General features: G+C 43.8%; 1 long non-coding RNA gene across 1 annotated transcript in view; it reads left to right on the plus strand.

The window, feature by feature from the left end:
- LOC120384216 overlaps nt 1–15,335 on the plus strand; it is a 51,191-nt gene that overhangs the window by 34,974 nt on the left and 882 nt on the right. The window contains exons 3-6 of the long non-coding RNA XR_005588679.1: nt 5,681–5,785; nt 7,815–7,982; nt 8,358–8,489; nt 9,651–9,757. This is a non-coding gene — a long non-coding RNA (uncharacterized LOC120384216). The remainder of the gene's footprint in view (nt 1–5,680; nt 5,786–7,814; nt 7,983–8,357; nt 8,490–9,650; nt 9,758–15,335) is intronic.

The raw sequence follows: 15,335 nt of genomic DNA on the forward strand, positions 1-15,335 counted from the left end.
ACTCTCCCTCGATTTTTCCTGGAAACGTTGCTGTGGATAGCTTCTTGGAAAGTTTTTTTTTTTTGGTTTGTTTGTTTTTTTTTCCATTTCTGCAAAGAAACCACAGAAAACCATATACATGGTTTCCGAGAGAATGATGAATTATCTTTTTGCTGCATAGATAAAGATTCTCTGTTATACTAAAAATGGTTATATAACAATGCTTAGCATTTATATAGTTAATTTTATGTTCAGAATGCTTTTCAGACATTTATTTATAGGCCTTTCTATGGTGTTTATCACTGTGGTCTCCAAACACCTCACAAATATCAACAAATTAGTTTATCACCGTACCCTTGTGAGGTTGGTATTGTTCTGCAGAAGGGAAAACTGAGGCACAGAGAAGATAAGTGACTTGCCCAAGGTAACATGGTGAGACAGAGCCAGGCACAGAACTTGGAAGCCTTGGGCTCAGGGCTCTGTTTCAAATCACATAATTCAAAGGAACTGTCTCCTCAGGTGGTAGGAATCCACTGTTCCTTATAACCCTCTGTGTCCTGTAGAAACCACAATCCGCACCCAGAGAGTAGGGCTACCTAGTAAGAAATTTACAACTAAAAGTCTTTTTGCCCCTTGAGCCTTACTAATAGCCCAAAAACTAATCCTATGGAAATTTCCATCTGCTCTGAACAGAATTAGAGGTGGGCCAAACGTTAAAAATTCAGATCTGAATTTTGGACCTCTGAATCAAAGTTTGAGCGCATTTGGATCTGGGGTTTTAGTTCTGGCTCATGTGCAACGATAATGCATTTGTAAAGTGGCTTAACCACATTTTCAGACCTTGACAAAGTGCCTGTCTGCAAAACATTAGGCTTTTTCCTAAGTAAATTTGGTCAATTGTCTTTATTATGTGTGTGATAATCAGAGATGCCCAATGTTCATCACTTTTCATTCCATACCTAAAAGAGCTGCTGCTATTTTTTCATTTGTTTTCTCATAACTTCATTGATATACATTTGTGAAGCTGCCCTGCTTTTTACCCTACTGTAAATATCTTCTCTATCACTCCTTCCCACATAGTTACATACCTGTTGCTTTTATCCCATTCAAACTCTGTTGCTGTTGAATATTAACATAATTAAAAATATAGTTGAAGCCATATTTTACGAAAGACAGGCAGTTCAGTGTTGATAGTTGCTCCCTTCTTCAACAAAAGCTCAGCTCTATATATATTAAAAAAAATCATATGACGAGATCCTCAATTGGTGTCAATTGTTTTCACTCTACCGAGGCCAAATGGCCCAGTATGATGATCTGATCTGAAGAATCACTTGTCTCATCCAGTGTGGTTCAGTTACCGAGGAAGGTACTCTTTAAAGCTCTCGTTAAAGGAATACAATGCTCTGGGGGTACATTTTACAGAGGAGCTAGCGGAAAAGAAACTGGCCAGAGAATATTTCTAGGTTTTACACCAAGAGCAGCACATGTTGGGGAAAGGACTTTAGAACTGCTGTGTGACTACTCATATAGTGTATACGTGATTTACAAAATTCATCCTTTAATAGCTCTTTGCACAGTGCCTTGATTTAACTCCCAGTTTATCCAGATACGATGGCTTCATAAACAGTATTAAGGAAGTCTGATCACGCTGCCTAAGTGACCTGGAACTCTGTTGGCCATCAGTGCCTGCTCCTTGACATTACCTGTGAGAATCTGGTATGTCTCCTCTGCCTATAAGCCTAGTGGCTCCAAGTACGGTATAGTACTGAATAGCCCGGTACATCTTTGTTTTTATAGAAGGCAAATAGGAAATTTAGGGTTTTTCCTTCTCCCAGTAGAAATTATCAAGATGGTTGACATTTATAATCTTGATGTAGAAGAGGAAGAATGAGCCCCAAATTGAAGGTTTCACATATGATTCCAGGGGGCTTCAAATCCCTGAAAGGAGGGTGCTTGTTTCTTACCTATGTTCTCCATTTTTCTCTAACTGATTGATTTAGTAATGGGAGAGGTATATTTTACACCATTTGATCCCTCCCCTCCCCACCCTCTTGGGATTAACATTTAACGTGAAGCTTCATTCAGGCTTTCGGAATCTGAATCAGCAAAATGAATGTGCAAAGTGAATGGAGAGCGATCTTGGAAGTTATGAATTTGACTCCAAATTTATTCAGAGGAGGGAGGAGTAGAAATGGGGAAAACACAATCAGGAATGAAATATGAAGTCTTAGGAAGCAAAGGGGGGAGAGAACCTCTTTCAGGTATGTAACAGACTTTGTTCCCATGTGTGTCATCAGAAATGTGCAATCCGTAAAACAGTCATTTTAGTGATGACAGATCCTTGCTGTTTATAAAACATTTAATCACACTCTAGCCCTATAACAGGATGAGGCAAATATTGAATTCATAATTCTGTGCCCAATTCAGGAAGGACTCCCATGATCTTAATGAAGCAATTTGCATACAACTTGCTTTAAGGGATAGAAGTCCCTCTCCCATATGATGGGAACAAGATTTGTTGTTACGGCCTAGCTGGTGAGACAATGTGCAGTGGAACCTGTCTATCTGCATAGGGGATTATATGCAAAACTACAAGCAGGAGGAGAACAATGGGAAAAGGAAAGAATCAACTGAAATCAGCAAAGTATGCCAATCCGTCAGCCATAAACCTTTTGGAAAAATCAGGTGTGCAAGTTGCTGCAGCTCCGGCTGGTCGGACTCGTATGGCACTTACTGACTGGCACAGCTCCAGGGATTAACTCTTCTTGAAAAGTGTGTCAAATGTGCTATGAGAGGTACAAACAGGCTTTCTTTCCACATCAGGCATATGCTGCGTGTCATCTTGTTTTTCTCTGGCGCACATTTGCAGCTAGTGCAAGGCGATTCCCTTTGGCTCAAGGCGACAACACACACAAAATATTTAGGAATAAAAATAAGGAAGCAGTCATCTGTGCACGGGACCTTCGTGCTCTGGAGTCCTCATCTATTTCCAAAAATGCTGTCTAATTTTCTGTTGCAAAATGTGCATGTGCACCGGTTGCCCAGACAAAACACCCTTTAGCACGTGCAAATGGAGTGTTTGTGTGTGCAAATGGCTGCACATGCAGTCACGCGGCAGCTTCATATTCTACATGCATACTAAATGTTTGAAAATGTAGCCCTTAGTGTATAATCCTGAATCCCTTCCCACCTCCTTCTGGCAGGTCGAAAGGGTCATAGGATGAAAGAACATAGGGCTTGATTTTTTTCCCAGTGTTAAACACCCACCACATCTCTAACTGAAGGGATCTTGTTGGTTTGAAAAATCAGGCTCTTAGCCTATTTTGAACCTTTTGTGAGGCTCCAAGATGACCAAAAACACCAGTGGAAAAGTAGCTTTGTAAATGCATGGTAGCAATTTGCACTTATAGGGCTGTTGCACTAGAAGCAAGTGTAAATCCCTGCAGGGACTGAGAGGTAGGAGTGAAAGTCTGCAGGGAATCAAGTACATCTTTGACATGTTTTCCTGCAGAGAGGTGCTTGTAACAGTGGCAGATAAGTCACAGGGCCAACAAGGCCTATGTCCAGGGCCCTTGGCCAACTCGGCGGGGGGGCGACACTGGAAAAATGGGACCCGACCTGCTTCACCCACCCTGTGCTCCATCTTTCCACTTTCCCTGGTAAAAATACTTAACTCTAAGAGAGAATTCTAGCCAAGTGACCTTGAAAATATGACGTCTATCTTGGGCCCAATTCTGGTCTCCATTACACTGGTGTAAATCCAATGTCATGGCACTGAAAGCAGTGGAAATAAATCCAGATTTACACCAGTGTAATGGAGATCAGCATTTAAACGGAGGTCAGAATCTGGTCCTGAGTGTTCTTGCAGTTTCACACTGCCTAGTACAACAGGGCTATCTCCTTAAAACATTTCTGTCTTTTTTAGGGAGTGGTGTGGATAAGCATGTTATCTGGCAATAAGCATGATTTTTTTACACTTCTAGAGATGTTGGGAACAAGACCTTATCTACGCAGGGAAATTGACTGACTGGAATAGCTATTGAAGAATAAACTATTCCAGAATAGCTCCTCTAGTGTTCCCATGTGGATGCTAGTCCAGAAGAAAGTGTCCTCATGGGGCGCTATTACAGAATGGTTTGTTCCATACATTCCTAGGCGCTACCATAATACAAATAGTAACTAGCTCTGTTGGTCAAATTCCCTGTGTAGGCGAGGCCCTAAGGCTTTTCCTGAGTTGCTGGTGCCGGGATAGCGCTAGCTGTCCATATTCTTACTTATCCACAAGTACCTACAATGTAATGCCAATTGACATCATTTTGTTATGGCTGTATTGAGTTTTAGCACTAAACTGAGAGGCTCCTGTTAGGGATGTTAGGACATGAGGTGTATAGGAATGTGGTTATTTGTTCTACAAGTATTAGAAGAATCATACTAGTTGAATAGTTTCAGCCAACTTCAGCTGCATGAGGTGGGCTAACTATTAGTTCAGACATGCACATTTTGGTCAGGAATAGCAGCACTGAGCTTCCCCAAGTTGGTACCTTCCTCCTCTACCCAATTTACCTTTCTTCTGGTGAGTGACTCCATTTTTTTCAGATCTTATCATTTTGGAAGCAATGATCTAAAATTGTATCATGACTTCAGGGTCTGCTTCTGAGGCTGCAGTATCATTGCCTTGATTCTGGAATATGAACAACGGGATATTCTCCAGCAACAGGCAAGGTGGGCCTCCAGCTGTCTATTGGCCTCCTGCTCTCTCTGCTATCTGCCATTCAGCCCATCTCTAGAGCACCTTTTGGGGAACACTTAAGGAAAGTGGAGTGATAATTCTAACAAGAACAGTGATATTCTTCAGACTTTTAAAATAGCAATGCCAGAGGGTCTCTCATCTGAGAATGGAAGGATTCCTCTGATACAGTTCTTCCAAAATTCATTTTAAAACTATCCCTCTTCTTACTTTTTTCTAAAAGAGAGAAATCCAGATTGTTGGCAGTTGTACCTATTATGTAATCATATGTAGGAAATAGATTTTTTCCCCCTGAACTAACCATTTAAAATAAATTAGGAAAATGCTGTAATTCCCATGAGATAACACTTGTGGGTATCTCTCCTTTTCTACTAGCCCATTTAGAATGAGAACATCGGTACTGACATTTTCTTTCATGTACTATAACATCTAACCATTGCTCTGAAATGTTTCTAATCCTTTATCTTAAGGACTGAATGAAGTGAAACTATTACTGTAAACACTGAAAACATTCAGCAATGTTCCCAAGTACAGATTTTTTGGCAGTGGGAAGCCCTGCCTAGATAGCAGCTTGGGAATTTACAAATTGGTCACATATGAATCCATTTTGCGAACTTTTACTCAGATCTGCACCTGCTTCCCAGAAACAGAGAGAGGGAAAAGGAAAGATTATAGGTATATTATCCAACTCCTGTTGCCTCATTACAGCTGAAATGAAACAGCCACATGGTAACATTCTGATTACAGTCACGCTGGGTGGCAAAACATTTTCCTTGTCTATTGGAGGTTAAAGTGTTCAATGATTCAGAGTGGGTTTTCTGTAGGATTGGAATTAATTTAGTTTAAAATGAAGAACATCTCTTTGCAGATTTTTTTTGGGGGGGGAGATAAATGTTCAAATAATGGAGACTGAGTCACTGAGTGAGAACAATTCTTGGCCCTGTTCCTTTTCAGTTGAATCACGGGCTGATGTTGGCATTAAGAGAGCACTAGTAAGTCATGGCTGAAGAAGAGAAACTTGCAGTAGACAGCGCTAAGAGTGCGCAAGGCAATGTCAATGTAAGTGTAATATTATGCAGGAAACCTTGAAAGGATTGAATTAATGCTTATTTTGTGGGATGAAGTAACAATCTCTTTTGTGTCCTAAACATCAGCAGTGTTATGTTTTTATATGAAAATAGAATCTAACCGTTGATATTCAATTCAGTGATGTGGTCACTTCTTTATAAACAATAAATGTTTGTGGGTAAAACATTTTAATAGTTCTGCAGAAAACGTGCAGTAAGATTTTGGCCACCCACTCGTCTGGATACATCACTAACCTCAGCTCCAACCCCTGAAACCAGACCATCCTTAGAATTTTCAAAGCGAGTGTTAATGTTCTTAGCTCAGCCGCTCTGGAGATGGAAGGTGAAATGCTGGGAGTTTTCCCATTGACTTCATTGGGGATGGATTCATCTAGGGGCCTTTATTTTAGCTACAGGACAATTTCACTATAGGCAGTGCCAATGGAGAATTCTGTATACCGCTCTACTGGTGTGCATCAGTGTTGTGAAATAAAGGTGATTGGTCTCCAGGCTCTTCAAGTTAATTCCTTTGTAGTGCTTGTTTGTTATGAGCACCTGCCCACAGGAAACTGCAGTTAATCAGCGACTCATTTCATCGTCCAGTACCATTAAACAGCTGTTGTATGGGAATAACTTTTGGTAGCGACTAGCTACCAACCCGAGCTGCATTACAGCTGCAGATCCGTGGGCCCTGATTCCGCAGACATTTGAGCAGAGATAGTCCTGTTGGCTTCCATGGAATTAATCACCTTTATAAAGTTAAGCACAAGTGGACATGTCTGCAGGATCTGGGCAGTCGAGTTGAAAGGCACCATGGCTCAGTAGCAATCACTTGAAGCATCCAGTCCCTAAGGGGGTTTCTTTTTTTAAACCTTACACCCTAAAAGAAAAATGTTTCCACCTGTTGTTGTTTTTTATCTGAATTTTGGAACGCTCTTATTAAGATTGGAAACAAGATGATGATGGAATTTCTTCTTTTCTTTGTTACTTGATCTGATTGATAACCGATAGATAGTCTCTAGTGGTAATGGAGATGACTTCAATTCCTTCAAGTTCTCTCCCCCCTGCCCCCCCCTAAACACCTCCCCCCATAATTTACGTATAAAATTTCAAGGTTCACATGCTACTTTAAAAACACTTCATTTAACTGACTTATGGATGTTGTTTCTCAATAATTAATATACAGTCATGATTTTTCCCCCCAAATAATTGCATAACTGTATTGGCTGCTCTCCTGCTTTATGGGGTGAACGTTTGTATGAAAAATGTTGACTCGGGAAAATGCTTCAGAACAATGAGTAAGAGGGAATTTCCCTCTGCAATGTATTCTATCTGCATGGCAACCTACAACAATACCTTCTTTTTTTCCTGTCCATTCTTGCTCAATTCTCCTGATAAAAGCCTGCGCCTATCTGGGAAGGTATGAATAGCATCTCTTTCACACCTCAACTAAATACTAGTTTGCATGGCAGCTTTAAAAGCCTCTGGGTTTATCGGTGGAAAAAAATGCTTGGATAGAAGAGACTTGGTACTTAAATCAGTTTTATCAGCACATTTTTTTGGCTGGGACTTGTTCTCACAGAACTATGAGCTGCGTTATTTGTGTTAAACTTCCTGACTGAATTCCAAACAAGTCATCTTTCCCCACAACTCTGACCTTTAACAAAAGGCCAAAATAATTTAAATTTGTTTCAAGTTTCTCTTGTAAGCAAGAAAGAGAAGTCCTCCTCCTGCCATTATACACTCAAACCTGGTTAACTGGAATCAACTGGTAAGCTCTTATTTACTCAAATTCTAGAGAAATAAAAATAAGGTCAGTATTCTAAACTGATGTCCAAAGTGTGCACGTCTGAAGATTGTTAACCCTTTTGGGCACCTAAACTAAAGCCAGGGAAAATAATCACATGAAAACTATTAGCTCACATGACTTAACTAGCATGATTTTAAATTGGACTTTGCACCTGATGTAGGCTGGTCAAGTCATGTGTAAAATCATGTTGATTGGTTGTGGGCAACTGTAGGTGGGATCCTTGGAATCGGGGCCCAGTGATCTGAGGGGGGCTGAAATGACAGAGTTGGTGAGAAATCAAGAGCCTCACTCAGAAGAAAATATTGAGGATTCCATGAGAGGAAGGAAACAGTGAGGAAGAGTCCATTGGAAGGCGTGAGGAGAAGATCAAGTTGATGAGGTTGGAAGCCCCTAAAATATTGGTGTATGCTGTCACTATGTAATTTAGTCCTGCAGACATGGAGGAGCCAAGCATGGATCCTAGTTATTAAAATGTCTGGTGTATGTAGCTATGTAACTATGGTACCATTTTGTTTTCTGCATCTTGCGCATTTACATTTCTAAGAACTCTCCCTCTGTGAGGAGTTCATCAGCTGTTCTGTTCTCAGAATTGCTGTGGTCTGTAACAGAGGAGAGATGTACACTGTGCTTTGACGGAGATTTGGCTTTTGTTCTTTCTTGTCTGATGCTTTCCTTAATATAAAATCAGTCATTGTAGTGCCTTCTAGGGCTCTGAGGGACATAGAGTTGTGACACTGAAAAACTGATTTCCCAGATCCTGGCGGCTGCATAATGTACTGCAGCATCTCACTGGAAGAAGACAGAACAACCTGATTTTCAAGACATAAATGGCCAGCGTATGGGATACACTAGAAACGTGTGAAATGACCATGAATGGGAGACTCTGGTAACTTTACTCTTCCTCTTAGAACACTCAGATCCCAGTGATCACAAGCCAGAAAGTCTGAATGCCTCATTCAGTTAATGGTACTTAGGTCTGTGATACCCAGGGATGCCTTCCTCTCCATGCGCCTTTATAATGCTAGTGATTCACAAACAACAAAGAACAGCTTATTAGGGACCCATCCTTTAAGCCAAGGGTCTCTGGGGGCAGAGTTGGGGTGGGGATTTCAGGGAAGGGGTTGGAATGGGGGCAGGGAAGAGGTGGGGCAGGGGCGGGGCTTCATGGAAGGGGTGGAGTGGGGGCGGGGCCGAAGGCGGCAGGGGGGAGGTGTCAGTAATGCGGCCCTCAGGCCAATGTACTAGTCCTCATGTGGCCCTCGTGGTCATTTGAGTTTGAGACCCCTGCTTGAAGCTGATCCCCCAAGTACAGAGCCCAGATATGCAAAGGGTCCTGCCCATAGACAGCAGCACAAAGGATACTTGGCATCACTGCCTCTTAGCTTTTGTTGTAAATGTGGTTTGAATATGAATGTACAGTTGGGTTTAAAAATTTTTTTTTTTAAATTTGGATGGAAAGAAGTCTGAATATAGCGAATGTCTCTTTAAATTGTCACATGGATTTATGAGATACATCAAACCTATAACTTTAAAAAAAATATTAAACTGAAAGGACACTCTATGCTCGCTCTCTATGGAAAAACAAATGTCCCCTTTACTTTCCCAGCCTGTCTAGGCTTGTTTGTAAAAATGCTGGTGAGTTGAATGTGTCCTAATCTACGGTTCAGATCCTCCCATGTACTCTGTTTGGGCGGCACCAGTGTTCCCATTGTGTAACAGCTTACAGCTGGCGTAGGGTATCTACCCTACCCTAACTCTGATTCCCCAGTGTACAGGGTGTGGCTGAGAAGAGTGTCCCTGTGCTCTGACAATCTGTGGCTTCCAGAATGGCCCCTTCGGGATCTGCCCAGTGCTGGGGTGGTCTAGGATCAGAGGGGCTTAAAGTCCCTTTTGCACACGCATGTCTTCTGCAGTGGCACCAAGTGCTTCTCTGGTGTGGTCCAGGATCTGCACTTGAGCATAAATTCACAGCATTTCAATACATTATTACTAATAGTTTGTTTTCTGGATCTTCTAATGTTTGTGTGTTTGGTTTTAACTCTTCTAGAAGGCTGCCACTGGAGTCCTCGATACACCACGTGTGGCTCTCCTGTACCAATGCAGAACCAGTTGTAGGCTGCTAGCCGGGAAATTGGCTGAGTCCCTTCAGCTCCAGTGAGTGCAAAGTATAGATCCCTTCTCAAGCTGCTGGCTCACTGTGATGCTTCCTCAGGAAGTCTCTCCTCTCCAGCTGGTGGTTGGAATGTACCAAGTACCAGGCAATGAACTACATGGCCACAGATACAAAATTTAAAGAATCTTGAACAAAGTAATCTCCCCGTCCTCATGAAAACTCTCTGAGCCAAGCCACCGTGGCCTAATGAAGCTGTGGTTAAAATCTGCACAAGAGATATATGCATGTCAGCCCCTTTTAATGAAACTTCACCTTCCTAGTAACCTGTCGCATCTAAAACAAGACAAGGTGGGTTTCTTCCCCCTTTCTGTACCATCATTTCATTTCACCCTTTTGTCACCCCGAGCCAGGCTTTGTATATTCTACTGCCTTCAGGGCTCTCATTATCAGCCAAAAATAAAAGAAAATCTAGGTTTTAGCATAAAAGAGAATATAAAATCCTACTGTAAATGGATTGTAAGATTTGTATATGCATTAAGCCTGATGAGCCTGCACATCAGTGCTAGTCCATGCTGCCCTGCAGGCATTGCCAGTTAATTGCAAAGAAAGAGCCCCTCATAACCTCAGTCCTTTCTGGATTTGGGTTTCCCTGCTTGAATATTTTATAGTAACTTGCCCTACTGTAACTTTCCATGCTCTCTGTCCCGAAAAACTACCGTATATACTCGATCATAAGCTGGTTCATTTATAAGCCGACACCTCCCCCCAAGATGGATAGGTAAAAATGGAAAAATTTTATAAGCTGACCCTATAATTCAGGGGTCAGCAAACTTTGGCTCCCAGGCCATCAGGATAAGCTGCTGGTGGGCCGAGATGGTTTGTTTATCTCGAGTGTCTGCAGGCACGGAGGTAAACCTGAATAAACAAAGTGTCCTGGCGCGCCAGCTGCTTACCCTGACGGGCCAGGACAGCAACTCATGGGGAAATCTTTTTTGGGGGGGGAGAAGCTGGGAGTCAGGGGAGTAACCCCTGTGACCACCCCCCACGTGACCTCACCCTTAGCCCAGGACCCCTACACTCTCCCCATCCCTTCCCACCTTATCTGGGGAGGGCCAGGGGAGGATGTCTCTGGCCTGGCTGGAGCTGTTCCAGCGGGCTGGGCCGGGCGGTGTGGCCGCAGCCTGCTTTGGGGGGTGGGGCCAAGCGGCACGGCTGCAGCCTGCCAGCCTCAGTGCTGCAGCTGCTTTGGAGGCTGGGGCAGGGCCGCCCAGAGGATTCCGGGGGCCTGGGGTCTTCAGCGGCGGGGGGGCCCTTTCGTTCCGGGACCACTGCCGAAGTGCCCCGAAGACCCATGGCAGGGCCCCCGCCGCCGCCGAATTACCGCCGAAGTGGGACCCGCCGCCGAAGTGCAGCCCGGTCTTCGGCAGTAATTCGGCGGCGGGGGGCCCCCACTGCGGGTCTTCGGGGCATTTCGGCGGCGGGTCCCGGAACAGAAGGGGCCCCCGCCACTGAATTACCGCCGAAGACCGAGCTGAACTTCGGCGGCAGGTCCCGCTTCGGCGGTAACTCGCCAGTGGGGGGGTCCTTCCGCCCCAGAGCGGAAGGACCCCCCGCCGGCAAAGACCGGGAGCGTAAGAAGCTCCTGGGCCTGGCCCCGCAAGAGTTTTCCGGGCCCCCCGGAGCGAGTGAAGGACCCTGCTCTAGGGGCCCCGAAAAACTCTTGTGGGGGCCCCTGTGGGGCCCGGGGCCTGAGGCAAATTGCCCCTCTTGCCCCCCCATCTGGGCAGCCCTGGGCTGGGGGGAGAGCAGTGTGGCCAGAAGTGGAGAGACTCCGGCCCTGCCTCTTCCTTTCTGGCTCTGCTGGCTGTGCTGCCTTTCCTTGTTCCCTCTGTTGCGGGGAGGGGCTGTGTCCCATCTCTCCCTCTCTATACCCGTTCATAAGCTGACCCCCATCTCTGGTGCTTCCCTGTTTTACTAAAAAAAAAAAATTCGGCTTATGAACAAGTATTTACGGTAAATAAAATGCGTGTTGTCCCGTAGTTGATGGAGGTACAAAAGTGATGGCAACACTTGCACTTGTGGAGTGGATCTGGGTGAGGATTGGAGATCTGATGGTGATGGGAGCACTGATAATGTTAAAGGTGGGTTATCTGATAAATTAGCAGTGCTGGGTGTAATGTTAATTGTTTGTTTGTTTGTTTGTTTGAGATTGTGGTAGTGCTTGGGACCCTCAGTCCTGACCAGTGCCCCTTTGTTCTAGGCGTTGTACAAACTCAGCAAAAAGTTAGTCCATGCCCCAGGACATTTTCTATGGCTATTTGCTTGAATGTTTAAATGGTATGACTTTGACCATTCCCTCTTGTGCTTGCTTTCCATAAATATTCTTGCATGAACATCCCTGGTAAATGAATTTCAGTTGCATGCATGAGTATTTATGCCAGAGATGTTTGCCCATTTATCCAGTTGCGGAACAGAAATACTATTGTGACTCATCCGACCAGTTACAGCTCAGGAACATTTTTTTGGGCACAGAATGTTGAAGGGTGGGCACTCACAGAACTCTTAAAGAGCTTAATTATGGAGTTTAAAAAAAATCTTTGCAAAGAGTTATCAGTACTCTTGGATGGATGACTGAATAGATGTGAGAAAATGGCAAGGGCTGATGTACCATGAGCAGAAAAAAGATTAAATTAATTGGGTAAATTATTGTGAATTGTCTGTACAGCTCTGTTTAGTTAAAGTTTATTCAGTGCTTTTAGAAAGATGAAAGGCACATGATTGTTAAATGTTACTGTTACAGAATGCTAAGGATTCTTGTATAAATGCATTCTGGAGTTATGAAATCCGGGCCCCGCTGCAGTCCAGGGCAAAACTCCCGTTGAATTAAATGGGGCCAGGATTTCATGAGTTTTGAACATTGCACTTGGTACAGAGGCTCTTTGTTCTGTTCCACCTGTGCAAATGAGTGATGTGATGTTAATGTCTCAGCCTGGGACTTGGGAGAATAGGGTTCCATTTGCTCCTCCTCTAGACATCCTGTGTGATCTTGGTCAAGTCCCTCCCTTGGTTTCAGAGCCTGAGCTCCAGCCCAATTCTGAAAGTCTCCACAGCTGGTTTTAGTGCCGTAGCATAAGCTCTGTGAGGCCAAGTCTGTAGACCCAGGCTCTGAGACTTGCTGCCGTGGGTTTTAAAATGCAGTGTAGACGTACCCAAAGTGCACACATTTCTACAGTAAATAGGAATAACTTTCCCTACCTCCCAGGGGTGTTATATGGATGAATATGGGTGCTCAGATACTAAGTTACAGGGCGCATATAAATATATTAGATAGCTGAAGTGTGGCTTGCTAAGCAATACAGCATTTTCTAAAGACGTGGTAGGCATTAATTTAACAAAAAGTGATTTGCTAGATTTTGGGTTTGGAAAACAAGTCAGTTTGCTTTGAACTTCTAATATTATTATGAAAGCAAATTCTCTCATGTGCCCTCTCAAGTCAGCAGCAGAATCTAATGGTTCTCTAGGGGCACAGCAGAGCTGACCGGAAGCGCCCTGCCAGTATTGCTCTGGGATTTGTTTTCTTTTGATTATGGGAAAAATAATCCAAGATGTTTCTGTGCATGCAGAACATTCTTAACTGAAAAATCTGCTGTTGAACGGGGGCCAGCGGGGAAGCGACATCTCTAAAGGCAGCACAAATGTGTTTGGATTAGGTTAAGAACCCAAACAATTTAATTTTTAGTGACTTCCAGCAGTTTCCACTATAGAAATATTGAGACCGTTACACAGTTTAAAACTGGCGTGACTCCACTAAAATAAATGGTGGTGGTGTGGATTTACAGCAGGATAAACGAGAGCAGGATTTCACCCACTGCCTTTAAGCTATTACTTGCTGATCTCTTTCAACACTCATTAGGGTGGAAATGTGGCGCAGGTATTGTCAGGCCTTTTGCAACTTAAAGACGGCTCTTCCATCGCGAGCAGGATGTCAGCGGCTACTTGGATAGCCTCTGCCTTCAACCAAGCATTGTTTTGTTTTTAAAAAAAGGGGAAAGAAAGTGGGCTTATTTATTTTGGACCAGGTTGCACTACACTTGCACTGAGCACCTTTTGTTGCAAGCAGCCCCCTGAAATTAATGGGGCCATTCACTCAGTATGAGTAAAGAGGGTAGAGGCCTGTAGGAATAAGGAAACCCCTGCTTTGATATTTCCATTTCATAGTTTTTTCTGTTTCATCATTCTGACCTTTGTTAGTGCATGAGTGCTCTCCACAGCACCTTATACTTTGCATGAAGGTGATTGAGAGCCCACTCTTTATGCACCCGAGACTCCCAGTGAATCAAGTGCTCCAGGAGTGAGTCAGAATTGACCCTTTGATCCTTCAAGCTTGGCCCACTGCTAGCTGCAAATTCCGTTCCTACTCAGTTCATAGAGGAAGATGAAATTAAGATTTTATGCTCCAACTGCACCTATTTGGCCGAGTCCTTGTAACGATGTGCCGTGCTACAGTCCCACTGGAAAACATCTTTCACCAAAAGTGGGCAGTTTGGCTAGATCTAACTATTTTGTGCATCAACTACACCACAGTTTGCTATATGACAGTCTACAGAGTAGGAGACAGGGTCCTGTGTTGGATACAATGAGCCCGTCCGTACTCCTAGGTTCTAGTCCAGGGGTTGGCAACCTTTCAGAAGTGGTGTGCCGAGTCTTCATTTATTCACTCTAATTTAAGGTTTCATGTGCCAGTAATACACTTTAACATTTTTAGAAGGTCTCTTTCTATAAGTCTATAATATATAACTAAACTATTGTTGTATGTAAAGTAAATAAGGTTTTAAAAATGTTTAAGAAGCTTCATTTAAAATTAAATTAAAATGCAGAGCTCCCCGGACCAGTGGCCAGGACCTGGGCAGTGTGAGTGCCACTGAAAATCAGCTCATGTGCTGCCTTCGGCACACGTGCTATAGGTTGCCTACCCCTGTTCTAGTCTTAGCTCTGCTGCTGTCTTGATGTGTGCCCTCAGGTGAGTCACTTAAATCAAGGCACAGAGTAACATAACCCACGGGTAACATAAGTTTATTAATGAACCTTCACTTGGGGGTTATGAATGAAGTGAGCGTAATGTTGTTAGTATGGCTTCAGATGAAAGGTGTTAGAAGTACAAGGTCTTGTTGTTTGTTTGCAAAGAGTAATGTTGGGATACACATAAAATGTTACCCAGTGTTATCCAGCTCTCTGTCAGAGCATCACATGGGGCTGACTGGTTTGTCTGAACCTGGAACTTGCTTGCGCCACTCGGCATCAGCCCTTCAGCTCCTTTAGTCCTCTAGGTATTTGTGGAGTAGATGTATGTGTATTTTCAGTGTGAACATCAGGGTCCAGATTACCTCATTTGGCTGAACTGTGCTTGCTGCAGGCGAGAGAGCAAAGGTGCCTTAATCATTGTGCTCCACTGATCCTGGGGGCTAGTCTGGCCCCTGGTGTATGTTAGAGTAGCCTCCGGGCTCCTCTAGCATATGCTGGCTGCTCTGGATCCCCACAGGCCATTCTGCTCATCCAGGGCTGTTGAGCACAGGTTGCTGAAGCCACACCCACTCCACTAGAAAAGGGTGGTGGAGAGCT

Source organism: Mauremys reevesii, linkage group 16 (genome assembly GCF_016161935.1).
Source record: "Mauremys reevesii isolate NIE-2019 linkage group 16, ASM1616193v1, whole genome shotgun sequence".
NCBI classification, from domain to species: domain Eukaryota; kingdom Metazoa; phylum Chordata; order Testudines; family Geoemydidae; genus Mauremys; species Mauremys reevesii.